This window comes from Cherax quadricarinatus, chromosome 1 (assembly GCF_038502225.1).
Source record: "Cherax quadricarinatus isolate ZL_2023a chromosome 1, ASM3850222v1, whole genome shotgun sequence".
NCBI classification, from domain to species: domain Eukaryota; kingdom Metazoa; phylum Arthropoda; class Malacostraca; order Decapoda; family Parastacidae; genus Cherax; species Cherax quadricarinatus.
Window position 1 is genome coordinate 64,557,875 of NC_091292.1, and position 12,877 is coordinate 64,570,751.

At 47.9% G+C, this 12,877-nt stretch overlaps 1 long non-coding RNA gene across 2 annotated transcripts; it reads left to right on the forward strand.

The window, feature by feature from the left end:
* Window positions 1-2,100: 2,100 nt before the first annotated feature.
* LOC128688471 (uncharacterized) lies at window positions 2,101-10,886 on the forward strand. 2 transcript variants are annotated; one of them, XR_011392145.1, is made up of 4 exons: window positions 2,101-2,220; window positions 9,563-9,624; window positions 9,804-9,888; window positions 10,078-10,886. It is a non-coding gene; the product is annotated as an uncharacterized lncRNA (long non-coding RNA). The 2 variants fall into 2 exon arrangements; XR_011392144.1 differs by having other exon boundaries at window positions 2,106-2,220; window positions 9,804-10,886.
* Window positions 10,887-12,877: the final 1,991 nt, after the last annotated feature.

Genomic DNA, 12,877 nt, shown 5'->3' on the forward strand with positions numbered 1-12,877 from the left:
TGCCATTACTAGCAACTTTATTTTGAATATTGTCTTTTAAACATATCCCTGAGGTATCCCGGTGATAACTACTGTTTTTAACCATAATACTGCAGCCTGATTGTTTCCCACAAACTCCCATACCTCTATAATCTATCAGTTTAAATTCCTAGACACGTCATCAATTACCCTCTAAATCGAATTGGCTAATGCAACCACTCCATCCCCAGAGAGATGAACCCCATCCCTTACATACATATCACGTTTGCCAAAGAATAGATCCCAGTTATCAGTGAATGGCATTGCAAGTTCCTTGCAGTACCTGTCTAGCCAGCAATTTATACCAATTGCCCTAGACATCCATTCATTGCCCATTCCCTTTCTAGGCAAGATGCTACATATGACTGGGATCCCTCCCTTAGACCTAACTGCTTCTGTGGCTGACCTGTACTTATCCAGTAGCTCCTGTCTCCTGCCCTTCCCAGTGTCATTACTCCTGGGAGGCACACTGTCTGACCTTTCTGTCTGTTACAAAAAGCACGGTCCATATATCTCACCTGAGATATATGGACAGGTATGATCGCAGGTGACCACTGACCTGGAGCTTTAAGGAGAGGTAGAATAAAGCTCATGGAGCAAGGAGAGTGACCTACTAGCGACCAGCAAAGAGGCGGGACCAGGAGCTGTGACTCGACCCCTGCAACCACAATTAGGTTAGTACAGTTAGGTGAGTACACACAAGCACACATGCAGCAATGGGAAATCCTGTGTCATAAACCTAGTGGAATTCTATGACAAGGTGATGGCAGTAAGGCAAGAGAGGGAGAGAGGTGGGTAGACTGCGCTTTCTTGGTTTGTAAAAATGCCTTTGACACAGTCCCACACAAGAGATTAGTGCAAAATTTGTAGGACCACGCAGGAATAACAGGAAAGGCACTGCAATAGATCAGAGAATACCTGACAGGAAGGCAACAACGAGTACTGGTATGCGACGAGATGTCACACTGGGCGCCTGCGACGAATGAGCTTCCACAGGGGTCGGTCCTAGGACCGGTGCTGTTTCTGCTGTATGTGAATGACATGATGGAAGGGATAGAAAGAAGTGTTCCTGTTTGCAGATGATGTGAACCTAATGGGGAGAATTCAATTGGACGAGGATCAGGCAGGACTACAAAGGGATCTGGACAGATGCAGGCCTGATCCAGCAACTGGCTCCATGAGTTTACTTCCACCAAATGCAAAGCCATGAAGATCGGGGAAGGGCAAAGAATACTGCATGCAGAGTACAGTCTCGGAGGCCAAAGACTGCGAACCTCACTCAAGGAAAAGGATCTTGGGATGAGCATAATACCAAGCACATCTCCTGAGGCGCACATCAACTGCTGCAGCATATGGGCGACTTGCAAACGTATGAATAGCGTTCCAACACCTCACCAAGGAATCGTTCAGGACTCTGTACACAGTGTACGTTAGGCTCATACTGGAGTATGCAGCACCAGTTTGGAACCACATCTAGTCGAACACTTAAATAAATTAGAGAGAGTGCAAAGGTTTGGAACGAGACTAGTCCCAGAGCTAAGGGGAATGTCCTAAGAGGAGAGGTTAAGGGAAATCGACCTGACGACACCAGGGGACAGGAGAAATAGGGGAGATATGATAACGGCATATAAAATACTGAGAGGAAGCGACAAGGTGGGCAGAGATAGGATGTTCCAGAGATGGGACACAACAACAAGGATTACAGTTGGAAGTTGAAGACTCAGATGAGTCACAGGGATGTTAGGAAGTATTCTTCAGTCACAGAGTTGTCAGTAAGTGGAATAGTCTGAAGAGTGATGTAATGGAGACAGGATCCATATGTAACTTTAAGAAGAGGTATGATAAAGCTTAGGGAGCGACCAGTAAAAAGGCGAGGCCTGGAGCTATGAATCGACCCCCGCTACTAAAATTAGGTGAGTGCAGTTAGGTAAGTACACACTCACACACGCGCGCGCCAGCGGAGTCGATGGCCGTCAATGACGTAGTGAGACTATGATGTCAGAAAAATAACATGACGTCATTCACATGGAAGAGGCGTAGTAGTAATAGCAGTGGTGGAGGTGGTGGTGAGGAGAGAGGTCAGATCTGGTACATATATATTAAGGCCAGGACTGGTGTGCAGTCAGTCGAGGACTGGCTTCAGTCTGGTCAATACTACCTTACACAGCAAACTTTAATAAGCTAAGAAATATCTTCAATCCTGTACGTGAAAACTGTAATTTTTGTGTTTTAGTGTGAGTATTGTGAGTGCCATGTTTACATCTAAGAATAATGCTGTAAATTATTACCCCATGCCCACATGTTGGAGGTGGCAGTCACCACGTACCTCACTGTAGGTGGCAGTCACCACGTACCCCACTTGTAGGACGAATTTGCCACATTCCTATTTGTTGGTGATAGCCCTTCTATTTCCCTCTGGTGGGTGTTAGCCACACCATACACCACTTGTGGGTGATAGCCACACCATACTCCCCTTGTGGGTGTTAGCCACACCATACACCACTTGTGGGTGATAGCCACACCATACTCCCCTTGTGGGTGTTAGCCACACCATACACCACTTGTGGGTGTTAGCCACACCATACACCACTTGTGGGTGATAGCCACACCATACACCACTTGTGGGTGTTAGCCACACCATACACCACTTGTGGGTGATAGCCACACCATACACCACTTGTGGGTGTTAGCCACACCATACACCACTTGTGGGTGATAGCCACACCATACACCACTTGTGGGTGATAGCCACACCATACACCACTTGCGGGTGTTAGCCACACCATACACCACTTGTGGGTGTTAGCCACACCATACACCACTTGTGGGTGATAGCCACACCATACACCACTTGTGGTTGTTAGCCACACCATACACCACTTGTGGGTGTTAGCCACACCATACACCACTTCTGAGTGATAGCCACACCATACACCACTTGCGGGTGTTAGCCACACCATACACAACTTGTGGGTGATAGTCACACCATACACCACTTGTGGGGGTTAGCCACACCATACACCACTTGTGGGTGATAGCCACACCATACACCACTTGCGGGTGTTAGCCACACCATACACCACTTGTGGGTGTTAGCCACACCATACACCACTTGTGGGTGATAGCCACACCATACACCACTTGTGGTTGTTAGCCACACCATACACCACTTGTGGGTGTTAGCCACACCATACACCACTTCTGAGTGATAGCCACACCATACACCACTTGTGGGTGTTAGCCACACCATACACAACTTGTGGGTGATAGTCACACCATACACCACTTGTGGGGGTTAGCCACATCATACACCACTTGTGGGTGTTAGCCACACCATATACCACTTGTGGGTGATAGCCACACCATACACCACTTTTGGGTGATAACCACACCAGACACCACTTTTGGGTGTTAGCCACACCATACACCACTTGTGGGTGATAGCCACACCATACACCACTTGTGGGGGTTAGCCACACCATACACCACTTGTGGGTGATAGCCACACCATACACCACTTCTGGGTGTTAGCCACACCATACACCACTTGTGGGTGATAGCCACACCATACTCCACTTGTGGGTGTTAGCCACACCATACACCACTTGTGGGTGATAGCCACACCATACACCACTTGTTGGTGATAGCCACACCATACACCACTTGTGGGTGTTAGCCACACCATACACCACTTGTGGGTGCTAGCCACACCATACACCACTTGTGGGTGTTAGCCACACCATACACCACATGTGGGTGTTAGCCACACTATACACCACTTGTGGGTGTTAGCCACATCATACACCACTTGTGGGAGTTAGCCACACCATACACCACTTGAGGGTGTTAGCCACACCATACACCACTTGTGGGTGTTAGCCACACCATACACCACTTGTGGGTGTTAGCCACACCATACAGCACTTGTGGGTGTTAGCCACACCATACACCACTTCTGAGTGATAGCCACACCATACACCACTTGTGGGTGTTAGCCACACCATACACCACTTGTGGGTGTTAGCCACACCATACACCACTAGTGGGTGATAGTCACACCATACACCACTTGTGGGGGTTAGCCACACCATACACCACTTGTGGGTGTTAGCCACACCATATACCACTTGTGGGTGATAGCCACACCATACACCACTTTTGGGTGATAACCACACCAGACACCACTTTTGGGTGTTAGCCACACCATACACCACTTGTGGGTGATAACCACACCAGACACCACTTGTGGGTGATAGCCACACCATACACCACTTGTGGGTGTTAGCCACACCATACACCACTTGTGGGTGATAGCCACACCATACACCACTTGTGGGTGTTAGCCACACCATACACCAATTGTGGGTGATAGCCACACCATACACCACTTGTGGGTGATAGCCACACCATACACCACTTCTGGGTGTTAGCCACACCATACACCACTTGTGGGTGATAGCCACACCATACGCCACTTGTGGGTGTTAACCACACCATACACCACTTGGGGGTGATAGCCACACCATACACCACTTGTGGGTGATAGCCACACCATACACCACTTGTGGGTGTTAGCCACACCATACACCACTTGTGGGTGCTAGCCACACCATACACCACTTGTGGGTGTTAGCCACACCATACACCACATGTGGGTGTTAGCCACACTATACACCACTTGTGGGTGTTAGCCACACCATACACCACTTGTGGGAGTTAGCCACACCATACACCACTTGAGGGTGTTAGCCACACCATACACCACTTGTGGGTGTTAGCCACACCATACACCACTTGTGGGTGTTAGCCACACCATACACCACTTGTGGGTGTTAGCCACACCATACACCACTTGTGGGTGATAGCCACACCATACACCACTTGTGGGTGTTAGCCACACCATACACCACTTGTGGGTGATAGCCACATCATACACCACTCGTGGGTGTTAGCCACACTATAACACTATACACCACTTGTGGGTGATAGCCACACCATACACCACTTGTGGGTGATAGCTACACCATACACCACTTGTGGGTGATAGCCACCTCCATACCTCACAGATGGGTGATAGCCACCTCCATACCCCACAGTTGGGTGATAGCCACCTCCATACCCCACAGTTGGGTGATAGCCACCTCCATACCTCACAGATGGGTGATAGCCACCTCCATACCCCACAGTTGGGTGATAGCCACCTCCATACCTCACAGATGGGTGATAGCCACCTCCATACCCTACAGGTAGGTGATAGCCACCTCCATACCTCACAGATGGGTGATAGCCACCTCCATACCCCACAGTTGGGTGATAGCCACCTCCGTACCTCACAGATGGGTGATAGCCACCTCCATACCCCACAGTTGGGTGATAGCCACCTCCATACCCTACAGGTAGGTGATAGCCACCTCCATACCCCACAGTTGGGTGATAGCCACCTCCATACCCTACAGGTAGGTGATAGCCACCTCCATACCCCACAGTTGGGCGATAGCCACCTCCCTACCCCACAGTTGGGTGATAGCCACCTCCATACCCCACAATTTGGTGATAGCCACTTCCATATCCCCCAGTTGGGTGATAGCCACCTCCATACCCCACAGTTGGGTGATAGCCACCTCCATACCCTACAGATAGGAGATAGCCACCTCCATACCCCACAGTTGGGTGATAGCCACCTCCATACCCTACAGGTAGGTGATAGCCACCTCCATACCTCACAGATGGGTGATAGCCACCTCCATTCCCCACAGTTGGGTGATAGCCGCCTCCATACCCTACAGGTAGGTGATAGCCACTTCCATGCCCTACAGATAGGTGATAGCCACCTCCATACCCCACAGTTGGGTGATAGCCACCTCCATACCCTACAGATAGGTGATAGCCACCTCCATACCCCACAGTTGGGTGATAGCCACCTCCATACCCTACAGATAGGTGATAGCCACCTCCATACCCCACAGTTGGGTGATAGCCACCTCCATACCCAACAGGTAGGTGATAGCCACCTCCATACCTCACAGATGGGTCATAGCCTCCTCCATACCTCACAGTTGGGTGATAGCCACCTCCATACCCTACAGGTAGGTGATAGCCACCTCCATACCTCACAGATGGGTGATAGCCTCCTCCATACCGCAAAGTTGGGTGATAGCCACCTCCATACCCTACAGATAGGTGACAGCCACCTCCATACCCCACAGTTGGGTGATAGCCACCTCCATAACCCACAGTTGGGTGATAGCCACCTCCATACTCTACAGATAGGTGATAGCCACCTCAATACCTCACAGATGGGTGATAGCCACCTCCATACCCCACAGTTGGGTGATAGCCGCCTCCATACCCAACAGGTAGGTGATAGCCACCTCCATACCTCACATATGGGCGATAGCCACCTCCATACCCCACAGTTGGGTGATAGCCGCGTCCATACCCTACAGGTAGGTGATAGCCACCTCCATACCCCACAGTTGGGCGATAACCACCTCCATACCCCACAGTTGGGTGATAGCCACCTCCATACCCTACAGGTAGGTGATAGCCACCTCCATACCCCACAGTTGGGTGATAGCCACCTCCATACCCTACAGGTAGGTGATAGCCACCTCCATACCCCACAGTTGGGCGATAGCCACCTCCCTACCCCACAGTTGGGTGATAGCCACCTCCATACCCCACAATTTGGTGATAGCCACTTCCATATCCCCCAGTTGGGTGATAGCCACCTCCATACCCTACAGGTAGGTGATAGCCCCCTCCATACCCCACAGTTGGGCGATAGCCACCTCCATACCCCACAGTTGGGTGATAGCCACCTCCATACCCTACAGATAGGTGATAGCCACCTCCATACCTCACAGATGGGTGATAGCCACCTCCATTCCCCACAGTTGGGTGATAGCCGGCTCCATACCCTACAGGTAGGTTATAGCCACCTCCATACCCCACAGTTGGGCGATAGCCACCTCCATACCCCACAGTTGGGTGATAGCGACCTCCATACCCTACAGATAGGTGATAGCCACCTCCATACCTCACAGATGGGTGATAGCCACCTCCATTCCCCACAGTTGGGTGATAGCCGCCTCCATACCCTACAGGTAGGTGATAGCCACCTCCATACCCCACAGTTGGGTGATAGCCACCTCCATACCCTACAGATAGGTGATAGCCACCTCCATACCCTACAGTTGGGTGATAGCCACCTCCATACCCCACATTTGGGTGATAGCCACTTCCATATCCCACAGTTGGGTGATAGCCACCTCCATACCCTACAGATAGGTGATAGCCACCTCCATACCCCACAGTTGGGTGATAGCCACCTCCATGCCCTACAGATAGGTGATAGCCACCTCCATACCCCACAGTTGGGTGATAGCCACCTCCATACCCTACAGATAGGTGATAGCCACCTCCATACCCCACAGTTGGGTGATAGCCACCTCCATACCCTACAGATAGGTGATAGCCACCTCCATACCCCACAGTTGGGTGATAGCCACCTCCATACCCAACAGGTAGGTGATAGCCACCTCCATACCTCACAGATGGGTCATAGCCTCCTCCATACCTCACAGTTGGGTGATAGCCACCTCCATACCCTACAGGTAGGTGATAGCCACCTGCATACCTCACAGATGGGTGATAGCCTCCTCCATACCGCAAAGTTGGGTGATAGCCACCTCCATACCCTACAGATAGGTGACAGCCACCTCCATACCCCACAGTTGGGTGATAGCCACCTCCATACCCCACAGTTGGGTGATAGCCACCTCCATACTCTACAGATAGGTGATAGCCACCTCAATACCTCACAGATGGGTGATAGCCACCTCCATACCCCACAGTTGGGTGATAGCCGCCTCCATACCCAACAGGTAGGTGATAGCCACCTCCATACCTCACATATGGGCGATAGCCACCTCTATACCCCACAGTTGGGTGATAGCCGCGTCCATACCCTACAGGTAGGTGATAGCCACCTCCATACCCCACAGTTGGGCGATAGCCACCTCCATACCCCACAGTTGGGTGATAGCCACCTCCATACCCTACAGATAGGTGATAGCCACCTCCATACTCCACAGTTGGGTGATAGCCACCTCCATACCCCACAGTTGGGTGATAGCCACCTCCATACCCTACAGTTGGGTGATAGCCACCTCCATACCCTACAGATAGGTGATAGCCACCTCCATACCCCACAGTTGGGTGATAGCCACCTCCTTACCCTACAGATAGGTGATAGCCACCTCCATACACCACAGTTGGGTGATAGCCACCTCCATACCCTACAGATAGGTGATAGCCACCTCCATGCCCCACAGTTGGGTGATAGCTACCTCCATGCCCTACAGATAGGTGATAGCCCTCTCCATACCCCACAGTTGGGTTATAACCACCTCCATACCCCACAGTTGGGTGATAGCCACCTCCATACCCCAAAGATGGGTGATAGCCACCTCCATACCCCACAGTTGGGTGATAGCCACCTCCATACCCCATATTTGGGTGATAGCCACCTCCATACCACAAAGATGGGTGATAGCCACCTCTATACCCTACAGATGGGTGATAGCCACCTCCATACCCCACAAATGGGTGATAGCCACCTCCATACCCCACAGTTGGGTGATAGCCACCTCCATACCTCACAGTTGGGTGATAGCCACCTCCATACCTCACAGATGGGTGATAGCCACCTCCATACCCCGGAGATGGGTGATAGCCACCTCCATACCCCACAGATGGGTGATAGCCATCTCTATACCTCACCGATGGCTGACAGCCACCTCCATTCCCCACTGTTTGGTGGGGAATGGTGAGTGATAGCTAGACCATACCCCTCTGATGGGTAGTAGACACCTCATAACACTTTGGTGTAGTAGACACCCATAACCCCTCTGGTGGGTGATAGCCACTCTGTAACCCCTCTGGAAGGGTAACAATCACCAACAAGATGGGTATAGGATAACAACAGCTGTTGTTATCCTATACCCATCTTGTTGGTGATAGTCACCCTTCCCATTCTGTTCACAACAATGAAAAGTTAACATATGTGGGTAGAAGAGTTTCCTGACTTTAACCAAAACATTAACAGTAGTATTAATGGCTTTACAGATGTCGGATTATTCTCTCATGGTAATGGTTGACAGGTGTCAAGTTATCCTCTCATGTTACTAGACTGTCATGTTACAATTAGGTAATAGACTGACAGTTGTTTACTCTCATTCTGTTTCATGTTCGTAAAATTCCCTTGTTATTGTAATGTGATGAATGGTTTTGAACACCGACAAGTTGATGAATTGAGACACTTATGCAACATATTGGAATCTTTACTGAAGAAACGTTTCGCCACACAGTGGCTTCATCAATCTTATACAAAGCAGGAACGTTTCACCACTGTGTGGGGAAACGTTTCTTCAATAAAGATTCCCATATGTTACATAAGTGTTTTTGTAATGCTGACCGAGTAACAGGTTAAAGTGATTTAGATATTTGAAAGCATTAATAATTTATATACCCCATGAACCAGGACAACAGGTCACACCAATGACTAAAGAAGCAAGTATCGTGTCGCAGCATGGACTGCTGAAGGTAAGGGGAGATATGGTCCTAAAGTTCACGATACTCAGCATCAATACTACTGAAAAATTTATTTTCGTTTGTCTTTCTTTATCAGAAATTATAATCCTTATTATTTTATTAGAGTAAATCATCTCCAATAACGTGATTTAACATTGGTTGACTATTTACATAAATTTTGTGTTGCCCAGGTGTGTTGTGTCGAGCAAGGCAGTCCCTGTGTTGCAGTTGATCCCCAAAACGCTAGAGGACCAGGAGCTGGAGTCTCTGTATCATGTAAGTCTCCACTGCAATATACTGACCTGAGATACTGACTGTAAACCAGTTCGTTTACCCTGCCAGTGTAGTCAGTGTGAATACAGACGAGAATTATGGAACCAGCTTTAATAAGGACGATGTGTAAAGCTTTATAGAGCTCTACGTAGTGAAACATGACTTGAAACATCATATGATTTATATTTACAGAATGAAACGTGACATAATAAAGTTCTACAGAGTGAAGTATGACGTGATACAGCTCAACAAAAAGGGAACCATGACATGACAAAGCTCTACAGAATGAAACATGACATGATACAGCTCCACATAGTGTGAAACATGATATGATGCAGCTCTACATAGAGTGATACATGATATGATACAGCTCTACACAGAGTGAAACTTATAAAATTCTAAAGATAGAAACATGCCACTATAAAGCTCTGCAAAGTGAAACATCACCTGATACGGTTCTCCACGAAGCGAAACATTTAATGAAAAAGTTTACAGAGTGAAACTTGATATGATAAAGTTCTACGGGATGAAACATGACATGACTCCACTCTACACATAGTAAAAATAACACGATAAAGTTTTTCAACCATAAAAATACGACGATAAATCTCTACACAATAAAACATGACATGATAAAGCTCTACCCAGAGTGAAATGTATAATAACAATAAAACTTGTTACAGGTGTTACTAGTAAAGAGGTCAGCAGGTGTCAGTGGAAACCCCTGTCCCGGCTTCTCAGGCTTCAGGTGAGACTAAAATGATGAATACTACATATAATCCCAGTGGGTTTAGCGCTTTCCCACCAATTCAGTAATATGCATTGGTTTGATTCAATTTTTATCAAATACACCTGATTGTTCCGAGTATACTCTGTGTATGTACTGTACATGTACTATTCTGAAGACACTTGTATTGAGATGACTCACAAAATCGTAATAACAAGATTGCGATAAATCCACGGAGCGGGCGGGGACTGAATCCACGGAGCGGGCGGGGACTGAATCCACGGAGCGGGCGGGGACTGAATCCACGGAGCGGGCGGGGACTGAATCCACGGAGCGGGCGGGGACTGAATCCACGGAGCGGGCGGGGACTGAATCCACGGAGCGGGCGGGGACTGAATCCACGGAGAGGGCGGGGACTGAATCCACGGAGCGGGGGGGGACTGGCTACAATAAGAACATAAGAAGAACATAAGAACGAAGGAACACTGCAGAAGGCCTGGCCCATGCGAGGCAGGTCCAAGTCTCCTACCGGCTTAAGCCAATGCACCCAACCTAGTCAGGTCAGGTCACATTGACTTAAGGGAGGAACACGGCAACCGACCTGTTAGCACAAGCTATCAGGTCTAACTCACACCCACCCACATCTACTCATGTATTTATCCAACCTATTTTTAAAGCTACACAACGTTCTGGCCTCTATAACGGTACTTGGGAGTTTGTTCCACTCATCCACAACTCTATTACCAAACCAGTACTTTCCTATATCCTTCCTGAATCTGAATTTTTCCAACTTAAAACCATTGCTGCGAGTCCTGTCTAGGCTAGATATTTTCAGCACACTATTTATATCCCCTTTATTTATTCCTGTCTTCCACTTATACACCTCAATCATATCCCCCCTAATTCTACGTCTTTCTAGAGAGTGCAGTTTCAGGGCCCTTAGTCTATCCTCATAGGGAAGGTTTCTGATACATGGGATCATCTTTGTCATCCTCCTTTGTACATTTTCCAGAGAATTTATATCCATTCTGTAATACGGTGACCAAAACTGTGCAGCATAATCTAAATGAGGCCTAACCAAGGATGTATAGAGTTGAAGAACAACCTGAGGACTCCTATTATTTATGCTTCTTGATATGAAGCCAAGGATTCTATTAGCTTTATTGCGAACACTTATGCACTGTTGTCTTGGTTTCAGATTACTGCTAACCAGAACTCCTAAATCTTTTTCGCAATCCGTAATATTAAGATCTACATTATTTAGTTTATATGTGGCATGGTTATTGTCCTGTCCAACATTTAGAACTTTGCATTTGTCTATATTAAACTGCATCTGCCACTTCTCCGACCACTGCATCAGTCTATTCAAATCTTCCTGGAGTGCTCGAATGTCCTCGTCAGAATGAATTCGACGGCCTATTTTGGTGTCATCGGCAAACTTGCCGATGTCGCTCTTTATGCCCTCATCTATGTCGTTTATGTAGATTGTGAACAGCAGGGGGCCCAACACTGACCCCTGTGGAACACCGCTCGTGACGCTTCCCCACTCTGATTTCTCCCCATTTATGCAAACTCTCTGCTGCCTATTTGTCAACCATGCCTCTATCCAGGAAAAAATTTCTCCTCCTATTCCATGTGCTTTAATTTTCCTCAATAGTCTCTGATGTGGGACCCTGTCAAAAGCCTTACTGAAGTCCATATACACAATATCATATTCATTACCATGATGTACCTCCTCAAATACCTTAGTGAAAAAAGTTAATAAATTCGTAAGGCAGGAACGCCCCTTTGTAAAACCATGCTGAGATTCGTTGATTAATTTATGCTTTTCAAGGTGGCTACGAACTGCCTCGGCAATTATTGATTCCATAAATTTTCCCACTATGGAGGTTAGGCTTATTGGTCTATAGTTCGAAGCTAAGGACCTGTCACCTGTTTTGAAAATAGGTATCACATTTGCCATTTTCCACTTATCTGGCACCATGCCAGTTTGTAGTGATATGTTGAAAAGATTAGCCAAAGGTGTGCTAAGCTCCTCTTTACATTCCTTTAGAACCCTTGCATACAGTTCATCAGGGCCTGGGGATTTGTTAGGTTTTAATTTATCTATTTGCCTAAGGACCATGTCACTTGTGACCCTAATAGTGCACAGTTTATTATCGTCCTGTTCTACATAATTTATCATTACTGGAATATCACTGGTATCCTCCTGTGTAAAAACTGAGAGGAAGTATGTGTTAAAAATTCTACACATTTCCTTATCAC